Source organism: Haliotis rubra, unplaced genomic scaffold (assembly GCF_003918875.1).
Source record: "Haliotis rubra isolate DU_JTF1 unplaced genomic scaffold, ASM391887v1 Scf89, whole genome shotgun sequence".
NCBI classification, from domain to species: domain Eukaryota; kingdom Metazoa; phylum Mollusca; class Gastropoda; order Lepetellida; family Haliotidae; genus Haliotis; species Haliotis rubra.
In genome coordinates, this window is record NW_025767623.1 from 92,978 (window position 1) to 108,608 (window position 15,631).

Consider the following 15,631-nt stretch of genomic DNA (forward strand, 5'->3'; position numbering starts at 1 on the left):
CAGACTGGATGTCCGAATATCAACGAAACTTGCTTGGAGACAACGACCTGTTTAACGTCGAAAAACTTGATGATTAAGACAAAACACGTCATTCACTATCGTATCTGCAGCTGTACTTGTCGCTTGGAATGAAACTCACGAAAATACACAGGTCGCTCCAGTTCAATCAAAGGCCGTGGATGGAACCTTACATTCGGTTGAACACGAATCTGCAAAAAACAAGCCATGAGCGACTTAAAAGAAAATTTTTGAATTTGAGAAGATGCGTAAACGTGAAATTACTCAGATCCAGCGAGGGAGAAAACCTCAGGAAACTTATAGCCAGCCCAACGTTCAACCGAAGCAAGATGTTCGACGACGACTTGGCAGTGCTGCACATGCACAAAAGCCACATCAAATTCAACCGGCCCATTTACGTGGGGATGAGCATCCTAGAATTATCTAAACACTTGATGTACGATTTATACTACAATGAGCTGAAAAAGCAGTACGACAACAGGTGCAAAGTGCTGTACATGGACACGGATTCCCTGCTCATGGAAATTCACACCGAGGATGTGTACGAAGACATTAAGAAACACATGCACCTGTACGACATCAGTGACTACCCTAAAAATCACCCCACGCACAGCCAAGTCAACAAAAAAGTGCTTGACAAGATGAAGGACGAATGTGCGGGCACGCCGGTGAAAAAACACATCAAGCACGCCAGATTCAAGGAAGCCCTGTTCAAGAATAAAACGTTTAAACACCAAATGAACATGCTGAGTAGCAACGGACACATCAAATAATTGAACTCTTATGCACACATGCATACATACATCATGGAGGAAATTTATTACAGCCCACGCAGGTACTGTGAAAGGCTCGGACGACATCCCGAAACTCGCCAAAGCCGCTTGAGTCTCAGAAGACGTCGCAAAAGCCTGGCTTAAAAAACATCCCGAGAAGAAAATTCAACGCCGAATTGCATCCACGAAGCCGACCTCCTGTTTCTCCCTCACGACAGGGTGAGGCGTAAAACCTACAAGTATGCCCTGACAGTCGTCGATGTCGCCAGTTGCTACAAGGAAGCCAAACTGTTGACGAGCAAAGATTTGAATGAAGTCGCCAAAGCCTTTGAACGCGAGTTGATGGGAGCCATGTCACAACTGCTGGCCAAGCACAAAGTCCAGGTGAGACGAGGTATAGCGGGAGCTCATCGTAGCCAAGCCATTGTTGAGAGATTCAATCACACCCTAGCTGAACGCCTGTTCTCGCACCAATACTTGCAGGATTTAATGGATCCCGGAAACAGAAACACGGAATGGGTTGTACGCTTGCTACAAATGCTGGATGTCATCAACAACAGAGTCACCAGACTCGTTGGCAAAAGGCCGTCAAAGCCATCAAAATGAAATCTGTGGAATCGTCACCAGCGGCACGTCGGGATAAAACAGAGAAAACATTACCGGACTGTGTCAGCATTAGGCACTTATACCAGCCGGGCGAATACGAGGGAGACAGCAGAAAACGCGCCACAGATCCGATATGGTCCATGAAAATGTACAACATCGACCTGGTCGACATCAAAGATGGCAAACCGAACTTGTACTACTTGAAACACGGGCCGCCGAGAGCATTCGTCCGAGAGGAGTTGATGATCATACCTCACGACACAGTCCCTTACACATCACCCACCGTGTTTCTCGTCATGATTTTTTTATCAGTCTTGCATGCCTATTTGTTCTGCTTAATGTAGCCAGCCAACAACCCGTACACCAAGCCGAAAGAGACACACGTGTTTGCACTGCGACTCATCCGCCCACAGCGCTCGGAGGCGCAACCAACCCCAAGGCGACCCGAGCCTTTTTCCCGACTGAGCCCATTCTCACTTAAAAGTCAATATTTCAGAAACTATTCAACCGATTTTCATCAAAGTTTGCTTGCACCTCAGTAGTAGTATACATAATGGGGGTACTGGATTAGGGATTTATCCAAGTAAAAGTAAAGCCTTGGATAATGACCTGGTCCCGTACCCCCATTGTGTATACTACCCTATCTGACAGTGAATTTTGAACACTGATGTCATCGGCTTCTCATCTCATAGAGCAATTCATTCAGAGGTCACAATGTCATTAAATGACACTATATATAACGTGGGGGGATTTTACGTGGTGCTTCGGTGGTATTTGTGCACAGGTGAAGAGATATGAATCGGATTCTAAAAACCTTTAAGAATTATCTTTATTCCCTAGTTCAAACAAATGCTTTAAATACAGCTTTTTGGCATTGCATTTGCCTGAGCACCTCTGAGAAATTTGTTGGAACAGGCGCTATATAAATAAAAACTATATTATTTATACGAAATAAACTCTCCGAGGCAAGGTAAGGATGTCATCTGCAGGATGACTCCACCTGGTAACTATGACACCAGTCTGCTGTTTTAACTATATCACAGGCATTGTTTATGAAGTACTATCAAATAGTGAACTGTGGTCACGCCACGTGAATCTATCAGTCACAAACGCATGCAAAGTCTAGCAATAAAACGGGAATATTAAGTGCAATTAAATTTTGCGGTCCAAGATAATCATTGTGTGGCTAATTGTAAGTTTGTGAATGGACGATTTTAGCAAATCAGATTTCACATGCTGCACATTTACCTTTCACACAATCAGTTTTTCCAGTTCGGGTCTCCAGACACCTCATATTTGAATAAGTCGTCAACTGACAGGAGCCAGCTAGGACCTGAAACAGAAGTAAGTAGGACACATGTCTTGATCTTAGTATACTATCCATATCTTTATATCTCAACCTAATATGTTTACATATTCTCCTACAGAGGCTGCTGATATCATTATGCAGATTTTGACGATAATAACAATAGACACCGCGCTATGTCCACCCACGAGCGAATGCTCAATGTTGCATGTTCGAAGTCCACATCTGTCACATTAAATGCTCGTTCCCGCTCCGCTGCTGATAATTCTGGCATTTGATATGTGCCTTTAATATGTTAACCACCAGCAATCTCAGTCACAGCTTAAAGCTAAAAGCGGCATAAAACCAAACTCACTCACTCACTCACTCACTCACTCTTCATGTTTCACCTGGGCCTATGGCCTATATTGCTTTTTGAAATAAACTACTACTACTACAATGACGTCATAGTTCAGATCCACTTAGTATGATATTTTGCTGTGAACCGATTTTGGTGGGCCAGTCATATGGGAAATTGATTTGTTCCGGCAAATTCTGTCAATTCCTACTTGCAGATCACCAGGAGAAGCTTCCCGTGATTGCTGTCAAAAGCAGTGCTGAGATTTACCAGTACTAGCTTTCGCAATTTACTAAGCTCATATCATATCAGATCCTCAAAATTGCAGTTTTGGCAAGGGAATTAGTCTGACTGTTACGTATAAAGGAATGGGAGAGGTGTGACGTCAAATGGAAATTATTTTATACACATCCTCATGTTTGAAAAATTACGTATAGAATTGATAATACAGATACATTATCGGGACACACCTTTTCCACAGTTGACGTCTAGGTCTTGTATATGCCATTATTTTATATGTTCTTTTACTAAGTGGTGGAACAACTGATGTACCATATTAATTTCGTGTTTAACCTTTATCATACCGGTACTAGATCCCATTGTCAGAAACACTTCAAATTTACTGGGCAATCTCATAATGGTGTAACTAAGAAAAACCCAAAATTTCATAGTGATATCACAAACGGTTCAGGTACCGGTATGCCCCCATATGGGAACATTGGCACGAACATCGTAAAAAATGAAACAAAACTATGTTTTTGCAGCACATCTTTTATTTCTGCAAATTTAGTGAAAAAAACCTTCTTTAACACATACATCGGTGATGCAGGAATGTTCCTGGAAGAGCTAGGTAATGAAATGTTTGTTAGACAATCACATAATTAAGATGATGAGGTGCTATATAACTTGCAGTAGATTGGTATTGATTGGTACCTCCACTAACGCAGCTGGAAAGGGTTTTCTTCCCAAAATTTCAGCGACCAAAATCATGTCTAAGAGTTTCTGTTAGCTCAGCCTTGTCAACATTGCAGGAAATCATCCAGGACCAACACATTCAGTTGGCCAGCATCAAAGTAATCCTCCTCCAAGATATCGTAGGGAATTCCATTTACAAAGATCAGCTGAGGCAGCTGCTTGCTGATGTCCTCATATAAGGGCTGCCATTGAGTATAACAGCAAACAATGCGGGTAGGTTGGGGTTGGGTCAGGCCATGTCGGAGCACATGAGAGGTAAACACAGACTTTCCACAGCCACTGGGTCCCACAATGAGCGCATTCGAGGGACTCGGGAACCTGAACCGTTCTTGCTGCTGGTCCTCTTGGCGAGGAGGGTGTTTCCCTTGAGGAAGAGAATGTTTCTCTTGAGGAGGATGTAGGTGTCTCTCTTGAGAAGGGTCGCTACCTACAATAGGGGCGTCGTTATCCAGAAGAGGAGGTACGTTTCGAGCGTGCATCTGCTTCCAATGTCTCTGTAGATTATCTTTTCGTGTAAACATCTTAATAATAATAAAAATAATTAATTTGTATAGCACCTTTTTTCCATCTTTGAGCTGCTCAATGGCGCTGAACAGGGTAGATAACTTACATATCATATGCTTGATTAAACAGGAAAGTTTTAGACAGTTTCGGAAAGGATTTGTGAGAGTTTGCTGTTTTGAGATCAAATGGTAGATTGTTCCACAAGGTAGGGGCAAGTTTGGAGAAGGCACGATCAGCAAGTTTAGTCGATGTTGAGGGAACCGAGAGATTGTACATATTCTGAGATCGGAGATATCATCCAGGTGTATACATCTGGAACAGGTCCTTTAGGTAGAGAGGGGAGTTATCAGTGTGCAGAGCAGCGTAGGTCAGTTATAAGACTTTGTACACCACCCTAAGCCGAATTGGGAGCCAATGTAATTTTTTAGAACAGGCGTGATATGCTCATGAGGTTTGGTCCTTGTATCAATGCGAGCTGCCTTGTTCTGGATCCTCTGCAGATGGGAGATAGAACTAGATCCAGCCAACAACGCATTGCAGTAATCCAACCTTGAGGTCACATATGCATGGACGAGGAGTCTGCTGGTCTCAAGGTCAAGATACTTTCTTATTTTGCCAATGCTTGCTAGATGGAAGTTTGCTGTTCTGGAGATATTTAGGGCATGGCTCTCTGGAGAAAGATTTTTATCAAAAATTATTCCAAAGTTTTTAACTTGCTTCAATGTGGAAACACAGTGCCCTCCTGCATCAATGGTAAAATTATCAAGTTTATGAAGCTGTTGTTTGGTGCCAATAACGATGCATTCTTTTCTGTTGTTATTTAGTTTTAGTTGGTTGGATGTCATCCACTTTTGCACGTCTTTTATGCACCGTTCCAGCATTGAAATGGCTTCACATATTGCTCCTTGCTTAACTGCAATATACAACTGATTGTCATCTGCATAGCAGTGGTATTGCAGCTGATGATTCCTGAAGATATTTCCCAGAGTAGCAGTGTAAATGGAGAACCGGACCGGACCAAGGACCGGACCAAGGACAGAACCCTGGGGGACTCCATGCCGTAGCCTGTGGGATACTGACTTAACACTATCTACTGTAACACACATAGATCTGTTTTCAAGGTATGATTTAAACCAGGCGAGAGCTGGACCAGTGATACCAGTGGCACGTTCCAATCTGGATAGCAAGAGTGCATGGTTTATTGAATCAAATGCCGCCGAGAGGTCGAGCAGCAAGAGCAGCACTACTTCCTGTTTGTCCATCGATCTTAGAATGTCATTTCGTACTCTCACCAGAGCAGTCTCCGTACTGTGGTATGTTTTGTATGCCGATTGGAAAGGCTCTGGCAAGCTATATCGACTCATGTGCTCATTCAGTCTGGAAAGTATATACCTTTTCCAATACCTTTGATAAGAAGGGCAAGTTGGACACTGGATGATAAATGTGCAACACCAAAGGTTCAAGAGATGGCTTCTTGAGTAGTGGTGTTATCTATGCCTGTTTGAAGCAACTGGGGACAGTACTTGTAGTGATAGAAGCGTTTGTGATAGAAGAAGCAACCTGGGCCCCGTTTCACAAAGCTCTCGTAAGCCTAAGATCTCGTAACTTTCCTCGTAGCATTCGTACCTCCTATACTGTAACAAAGGAGGTACGACTCTACGAGAAAAGTTACGAGAACTTAGGCTTACGAGAGCTTGGTGAAACTGGGCCCTGGACTACAGAAGCAAGGCTGCCCTTAAGGAGCCATGTCGGAACAGGGTCCAACGAAAATGATTTGCAGGGTGCCGTGTCAAAAACTTTAGCTACCTCCGCTGGATCTGTGCAATTAAAGTTCTTTAATATATCTCCACAGAATGGTGAATCAAAACTAAGTGGACTGCTTAGCGTCTCTGGCATACCGGATAATTCATCCACTATTGTGTCTTTTTTGTCAATGAAGAAATTGGCAAGAGCATTTGACATCGACTTGGACTCATCAATTGTTCTTGTGTTCTGGGTGGCTGCTTTTGAATCAGTAAGCTTCTTGACAGTTGCCATTAACTGTTTAGAGTTATTCTTGTACTGACTGATAGTGTTCCGAATTATCAGTGACCTTGGCTCATCGAATGAGAACATTCACTCTATTTCTAGAGTGTTGGTAGATCTGTCTATGCACTTCCAGCCTAGTCGATCGCAATGTTTTCTCCGCATGGCGTCGCTCGTGTTTGTCTTTCCGAATTTCGTCTGTCATCCACTTGGAATTTGGACGGTCTTCCCACGGTCCAGACAGGTAGTCACTCCCATCGTGATCCAATACAAGTGTCCAGATTACCAGGGTTCAAGCTTTCTTTTATACTGTTGACGTTTCAAGTCAGCTTCCGCTCGTTTCAAAGCAACTTTTGCCCGATTCACTACAGTTTGCGTCTGACATATATCGTATTTTCATGGGTTGGGGTGTTGTCTTCTGTCCCCTCTGGGTTGTCACCGTTTTCATTTTAGCTGTTACCGGTCTCTTCTTCGCCTTCCGCGACGTCTTCTTGGTTAGTTGTGGTTTCTTTCTCTGTCGCGATTTTCTCAACGTGGTCTTTCTAAATATATCTCTAGGGTCAAATCTAATCTCTGACGCTCCCTTCATGTTGTTCACGTCCAATCCGTTTGCTGGCGAGAGTTAAACTGTTTGTCAGTCTACAGTACCGAAGAGTTTATACTGTCTTACACGTGCAGGAGGCCATCCTAGAAGACATTCTTTTCTTCACAGCACATTTGTTGCTATGCCTTAAAAAGCGATGGTATGTGTATGTTAAGTTGGTCTTGCAATACACACAGATATGTTCTGCACAGTTGCATTGATTAAGCATGTCGAATGATGTGTAAACAATTGATTAGGGCTGTGCACAGTTCTCTAAGAGTGTCGGTGGATGGCAATACACATTTCCAGGTAATAGCGATGTTACTCACTGGAAATACATTGCCTCATTTCAATCAAGATCTGTCCTAACAGATTGTGTCCACGCCAGTTTAGTTCATTCCTAATGCTAGAATCCGAGAGAGAGAGGCCAACACCCTACAATCTGTCGTAAGGGGATGCCTCTACTAACACCTTGGGGTATGTGTTCAGCAGCAGGGACCTTAGTTCCATAGACTGAGTGAATTTGGCATAATTTGCTTTTTTCACCACTTGTGGACTAATCGTACGCCACACGGTTGGATTAAAATTCTTCACACGTTTACCTAACTGTTTCTGTTCAGATGGAGATGATGAATTAAGAATACGCTCAGCAATAAGTGTATCTCCAAATGCCAAGGCTTTGCAATACATATAATACTGCTCCGATCAGTTAAAGGTTTTCCCATCCACTTCTATCTTCACAGGATAGTGTTGACTGAAAGGACTATTCCTCGAATAGAAGCATACATGACTTTCATCTTCAACAGTCCCTATATCGTTCGCATCACAACCTACTTCCAGCATCAACCTGTTTCAAGAAACAACTAATGTAACTGTTCTCCTGACTTCCTAATATAAGGTTCCTTTACTGAGGTACTGTTCACGTGACAGTGCATAATGTATAAAGGACTGAATAAACGCTTTCATTACTCATTGATGTCAAAAGTTTCAAGTCGTACGCTCTGCCGAGCGCGGGTTATTTGAAATCCGCGGCTGCATTCATCGTTATAGTCAATGCAGGGTGACATGACTACCTCGTCCTTGCGCGCACCCTTTTGAACTAGACTGTCTATCTATTCATAACACTTTCCTTTTGTTTTCTCGTCCAATGATGGGTATTCTGCATGAGTGCCTTTAAACACACACACTTTTCATTGACCTTTCCTGACCTGTGACGTCCTGTCTATGTTTACCTATGCACCAGCTACCGTGCTTTACTATGACCACGTGACTTGGATGAGCCAATCAACATCTGCTTCGGTTGGATCCGGCAAAATGTACGTCTGACGATTGAAACATTACTATTTAAGATCAACATGGTTAAGAAAAATAATAATTTATCTTCACGGAATTTTTTTTTTACAAAGCCTTTTATGACATGTTCCCATATGGGAACATTGGCATGAAACAGGTTAAGGGTCTTGGAACACCTACAAACTAGTCATGTAGGACAGCCAGACTTTAAATGACAAATGGCTATGACAGAGTACGATGATTCCAATTCTGTTTTCAAGTGCGCAAGTTCTGTGGTTGAACAACTGATGTAGCATAAACTTACGTTTTGGGTCTTGCAACTTGGACCTCAGTCCGACTTTGGATGACAGCTTCCTTGGACAGAATGGATTTTTTCCAATTGATGTAAGCGAATGGTTACGTTTACATGGAAGTCTCCTTCCTTTTGCATATGCTTAGAGATAATGACAGCCACAATGAGGAAAGGCAACGTTCATCACAAACAACACAGAGAAACTTACACCTGCTAAGTCCTTTCCTCCAACGAAATACTGTGTCTCATTCACAACAGTATTCATGGTCCACTTCTGATAGTTGACAAGTGAGAGTCGGAATAGTGTATACAAGAGCTCGACAGAAGCCACTTTGTATACATATGTTTTGGCATAACTTGATGCCTATGTTCTTGAAGACTACCGAACTGTAGGTAGACGTAGCTGGCAGTTGACAAGTAGCCACATCGAAAGTGAGGCACGCTATTAAAATTAGGAACATATTCCCAAGAGTGACAAAACACCACTTAGTCATGTTGTTGTTTTTACAGCTGTTCGATGCAGTAGAACAAGAAAAAATGAAATGTTGCAAAAACAATTAAATATGCAGCCTTTCCGTGATATCGTCCTTTTATATGTGTTCTCGTGACTGGCTAAATGTCACTTTGTCATCTTTCTGTTCATAAACAATATGTTTTACCAACCGAAAATATCACCTCCATCGTCAATGTGGTAGAACAGAAAAGACCAAAAAAATGAAATGTCAAAAGTCAACTTTCAAGATATTGCCATTTATATATATTTTAACAGTCTGGTCTATTATGGTTCAGCTTCTTATCGGTCAACCAATGTTAATCTCATGTGGGGATTTCGACTATTTCACCATAAAAATGACATATGCTAACAAAAATAGCAAAAGACACATTCTCTGATTTTGCATTAAGATAAACGAGTTCTTGTTCACTGTGAATGATATATTCATTATATTTTGCCACGATGGTAATCATTCAGACACTGATGTGTGTGGACTGCTTATGGTAAACAGATACAGCAGGCATTATCGAGAACTCTTTATTGACCATGATCCGTTTCCGGAATTCATCCTTCTTGAAACGTCTATAATTTCACATACAGTTAATAAGTAAAATTGTAGATTCTATCAGAACCGTATCTGTTCCATTGAAAGAAAATCTAATTCAGTATAATTTTTTAAAATGTTTTTTAGATGAGAGTTCAATATTTGTTTGTTGTTAACGCTTTGAACAGCAATGTGCCGGTGGTCTGGACATGCATGGGTCTGGACCACACAATTTGTCATTATTTGTTGTCACTTTTCGCTATTTCTTACGAGGGGGGACCACTTGCTGGTAAAACAGTCAGGTAATCAACAAGCGTGTGCAGTGAAATTTCAATTTCATACGTACAACTCGCACACCTGGCTGTTCTACCAGCAAGTGGTCCTACCTCATGAGAATAGCGAAAAGTGACAACGAAATAATGATCATTTGTTAAACAACTTATTTACTTGGGTGTCAAAAATTATCAGGCAAATCATCAGAGTTGGTCAGTCGATTTCCTGTGACTGTGCAATGAGTGAGTGAGTGAGTTAAAATTTAAAGTCACATTGGCAATATTTCAGCCATATCGTGACTAAAACTATTTCTAAATTCATAATACATACATATAATATATAAAACCCTGTCAACGAAGGACAGTAAAATTTCTAGATTATCACAAAACGAGTTAAAACTAGCTAGCATATATCTTTAAAAGTAGAAAACTATTTTTGGACAATACAATGTAAAAATGGGCTATATATCGCCAACAACTGAAGGCTGATCACCATGCTAGTGACCATGGGACTTACAGTACTTTGGCTACCTGCATGGACCCAAGCTGGATGTGACTGTGCAAAGTTTGATTTTGTTGCATTTATTAGAGTTTGTGTCTCAAATGAAGCCAAACAGACTCTAGATGAGATCCATGTTACGATGATTCAAGTTGATGTCATGTTCAGCAAATCGACTAAATCAATGACACCTGATCTGGTTTCATTCATTATTATTTCAGAGTGTGATGTGGTGCTGTAACCAATAACATTTATTTATTTATGTTTCCACCCCAGATTTATCTGAAAATTATTAATGAATGAAATCCATCCTCCCGACGGCTCTGCCAGTTTATCTTATCCAATGGAATTGCAGAAAACTGTGTGCCCCTCTGACAAGCGGCAGCCGTGCCAATTCACAGTTGTCAGAGGGGCATCCGAGTACATGGTCCAGATTACTGGTTGTCCGACCTTTTCCGTTTTTGTGGAACCTTCGATGGTTGAGTGGGTTAGATCGCTGACCTTGAGTGCTATTGATTAAGTGCCTGAGAGTAAGTGTTCGACGTGTACTGAATCTGTACTCTACTACGAATGAGTAATCCCAGATATATATTTTGCAACTGACCACTTTATAAAATGCCATTGAGTATTCTTAATGGAAGATATTCCTATTTCCATAATCCAAACAGGACATCTGGGCACCTCCCCTGACAGGTAGGGAACACTTCTCAATTTACCATCTTCAACATCTTCCTTATATTTTATTAACAATTGCACCTGGATGTTCTAAATGGAACGTAAAAAACATTAGAAGTGAATTGATTGAAGATCCATTTCAGGCGTGAGAATTTGTTAACGATGCTACTTGCCTGTGCATGTGTTTGTTATGAATACCACCGGTGGGACAGGATGTCGTCACTCTTTTCTCAAACACTTAGTATCTTCGCTATTTGATGGTGAATTTTGAAAATATTTCTCAGAGTGGACGCTGATCTAAGAAGAGTCTTGTCACTTGCGATTATACTTTCTGCATATCTATACTCTTACAATGAAATCAGATGACACTGGCCTCATATCGGCCTCTTATCGTATATACTTTTAAACAAATTCAATTAAAAGTCAGTCTCTCATCACATGACTGCTAAGGATTTTAGTGCACTATCGGGTTTTCCCAGAAGTAAACAGTACTTAAGAAACAAAGCAAAAATTCACTTCAATGTTTATTCGTCAATTTGCATGTTGTTTTGAAGGTGTAGCTGAATGGTGAAGAAAGAATCTCAAAGTGAAACGTTCTACTGAAAACTATCGTGACACCAGGTTATGCTTGGTGAGGAGACCAAGGCATAACGTTTCTGAAAACATCGATTTCCTGCGAGCTGGTTAGATTCCGTCCATGGATGAAATATGACTCTTGCTTGACGGTGTATCGTGTTGGTGTCTTGCTTGATGATGTATCGTTTTGGTGTCTTGCTTGACAGTGTATTGTGTTGGTGTCCTGTTTCACAGTGCATCTTGGTTGTGTCCCATCTCACAGTGTTTCGTGTTGCTGTCTGGTACGATGTATCAGGGTGATGACATTGTTGGCCAACTCTTATTCTATATACGTGTGAGTGAGTGAGTTAGGTTTTACGCCGCTTAGCAATATTCCAGTGATATCACGGCGGGGGACACCAGAAATGGGCTTCACACATTGTACCCTTTGTCTATAGACGTGTGAATTTTCACCTGTTTACCATTGAAATTACATGAAATAATAGCCCTTACACTAACGCAATGACGTCTTCTTAAAATGACTTATGCGTTTCTTCTTTCGAATAGTGGTTAAAGCGTTCCTTCGTCACGCTGAAAACCCGGGCTCGATTCCCCAGATTGGTATGATGTGTGAAGCCCATTTCTTGTGTTCCCCGAGGAGGGTCCAACTTTTGATCTTGTAGTTCTGCCATGGTCCCTAGTATGGTGTTCTACCTTCAGTTGTTGGTAGTCTTTAGCCTGTTTTTATATTGTAATCTATAGTTTAAGTGTTTAACTTAGTTTAAATAGAATTTCTCCTTTTAAATTAATATCTGCTTTATAGTTGTTTTACTGCCGCTACTGTTGAGGAGGTGATGACAGACACCCCTGATCAGCTAGCCGGCATCTCTTTATATCACTTTAAGATACAATTGAAATACTGTTATTTTACTGACGGGATTCTTATATATGCTAGGTATCTTTTTACTACACGTATCACCATAGTTATGATCAATAACAAGAAACTATGTAAAACAAAATATAGTATCATAATATATATTGCATGGTTCAGAGACAAACAAATGAAGAGTGTTAAATAAGTAATGCATAAATACCACTTCTAGATGTACAACCTAAAACTTTGCCATGACTATGTTATCAATGATGTTGCATTCTTATTATGATATTGATTTAAAGATGAATAAAACAAAATAAAATATATGTAGTTTTCTGTTATATATAATGGCCCAGAGGCCGTTTTCTCAAACAGCAGTCGCCGTTTTCTCAATTTTTCTTTTGGTCGATTTCCCTGGGGTCCGTTTTCACTATAACCCATAATAATGTAGTTTTGTATAGCGCTAGATTCAATAAAAACATATGCTCAAAGCGCAACACGAAATAGAATAAAATACATTACAAAAGACTGGATATTAGGGGGGAAGTCCATGAGTCTCTGTACAGAATGGGATTTAGGCATACTAGATGGTGAAGAGTTAGTTTCAGCTGAAACTTAAAATTGTCAAAGGACTTGATTCCTCTCATTTCTAAGTGAAGGTCATTCTACAGAGCATCGGGGCCGCAATTCTGAATTCTCTTAGTCCATATGTCTCCAGTCTGTAAGGTGGGACTTTCAGGAAATTTCTTCCTGGCCGATGTTCACCGAGACGTTTACTGAGGTATGGTGGTATTGTGCCCACCTAAACGTCAAGCAGAGTATCCTGGCCTCTACAGGAAACCAGGTAATGGCCTTGAGAACCGCAGTGATGTGGCTCATCCTTGAAACACGCGGCGGTTTTCGGTATCATTTGGATTTTCTTCAAGGAAGATGTGGATATACCCCAAAGGACAATATTGCCAACATCTAGTCGCGATAGGACGAGTGATTGCATAATGCTTTTCGTGGCATCAACAGTGAGACAGCTACGGATTTGACCGATGAAGTAGACAGCCCGGCATAGGTTGTTCACATGATCTTCCATGGTCAGATTTGAGTTAATAACAATGCCCAAGCTTTTGAAACATGGCACGAAATCAATTTGTGAATGACAGATCGACAAACCAGTATAGATTGTAGCTGTTGTTTTGTGCCTAGAAGGATGGCCTCTGTTTTTTTTTGGATTCAGTTTGAACATCCTGTTCATCATCCATCTATGTGTATCAGATGCACAGGCTGTGATGTCATTAAGAGCGGGTGATGACATCTCAGGTTTGAAAGTCCTGAACATTTGGGTGTCGTTCGATCAATGCTGTTGGTGTAGGCACCCATGAAGGGCCACCTCCTCGTGGTGGGTGCTGGGTCACGCTAAGCGCCCTTCAACCCCCCGTTGTGGACCCGGGGGGGATATTAGGTCCACCAACCCGTTTGCCGTGGGTTGCGCCCCTGTGTCGGTGGAGGACGGGATTCTGGTGGTTGAGGGCAAGGGCTCCAGGAACAGCGTTCCTTTGCCCAATACACCACTTCGACCCTTACTTCACCTAGACGGGTGGTTGAATTGGCCCGGTTCAACCAATCGGCTGGTCATGTCGAGCCCTGTGCATTACTTTTATTTGCACAAATTATATTATGAACTACATTTTTGACTTTAGGTCTTGGCTCTTTTTGTTTGTAAAATATTAAATTGGTTTTGAAATATATCCTATTTAAAATGCCTAGAGTCTTATGCCCAGAAGGCGATGGCTCATGGGCCAATCTGGTGGTTTGATTAATTTTCAATTAGTCTTCTGCTGGAGTATACCATCTCAGTATCCTTGGTGCTGCCAGTCGGCGACCCACTGGTTTATAGCATTGTCCTTGTGATACTCCGTGGTGGGTGGGGAGCTGGGATGGTGAACCTTCTCAAATTAACCATGGCTCAACCAAAAAAACATAAACGTGCATTAGATGAATGCTCATTCTCTGATGAGGACAATACCACAAACAAACCTCCTGATACTTGGAGCAGATTTCTAGTAGTTTCGTCTACTGATGGTGGACCTCTTAAATTAAATCCCTTTGCAACATCCAAAGCAATTTATGGAATTGTTGGGGATGTTCAAACTGTCAAAAAGATCAGATCCGGCTTCCTTTTGATCGAATGTAAAACGCAAAGCAATCTGCCACTCTTCTAGCAACAAGACACCTAGCCAATGTTGACGTCACAGTTTCTCCTCACAAATCCCTAAACAGCAGCAAAGGCATCATTAGAGATAGGGACCGATGGCTCTATGATATGAGTGAGGCTGACATAGAAACCGAACTTCAAAGTCAAGGTGTCACGAATGTGAAACGTTTCACAGCCAAGAGAAATGGTGAAATTATAAAAAACAAACACGTACTTGCTTTCCTTTTCTCAACCCAAACATCCAAAATGTATCAAAGCTGGATATTGTCTCATCGAAGTGGAACAGTACATACCGAATCCACTTCGGTGTTACAAGTGTCAAAAGTTTGGCCATGGTGCCCAATCTTGCAGGAATCCCATGACTTGCTACCGGTGTGGTGAAGCTGCACATGATGGATCTGATTGTCTCACATCTCCAAAATGTGTGAACTGCCATGGAGAACACATGTCTTCATCCAAGTCTTGTCCTATCTGGAAACGTGAGTATGAAATAGTCAAACTTAAAGTACAAAAGAATATAACATACCAGGAAGCAAAGCTTTTATTCAATGCAGCCCCGCCATCGACAGGTATGTCATACTCAGCAGCTGTCACACATCCTCTTTCTAAAAACGTCAAGTCTGTTGACTGTCAGACTGATATCACGTGGGTAAAAACAGAAAAGTACACTGTCATCAAACCATCTACTACTAGAAAAGAGACATCACAGTCACAGACTGATCCACCATCAATAGTTTCATCTCCTATTGTGAAAAATGCAAGCCAGAAAGTAGATTACACCCAAAAATCTGATCGATTACA

The 15,631-nt window shown here is 41.5% G+C and overlaps 2 long non-coding RNA genes across 2 annotated transcripts in view; one reads left to right on the top strand and one right to left on the bottom strand.

The window, feature by feature from the left end:
* LOC124263584 overlaps nt 1–15,631 on the top strand; it is a 21,967-nt gene continuing 6,336 nt past the window's right edge. Inside the window, exons 1-2 of the long non-coding RNA XR_006894895.1 lie at nt 1–10; nt 7,934–7,943. This is a non-coding gene — a long non-coding RNA (uncharacterized LOC124263584). The remainder of the gene's footprint in view (nt 11–7,933; nt 7,944–15,631) is intronic.
* The window catches only part of LOC124263583, a 25,152-nt gene continuing 18,665 nt past the window's right edge, over nt 9,145–15,631 (bottom strand). Inside the window, exons 2-3 of the long non-coding RNA XR_006894894.1 lie at nt 13,640–13,649; nt 9,145–9,154 (exon numbers count right to left, since the gene is read on the bottom strand). This is a non-coding gene — a long non-coding RNA (uncharacterized LOC124263583). The remainder of the gene's footprint in view (nt 9,155–13,639; nt 13,650–15,631) is intronic.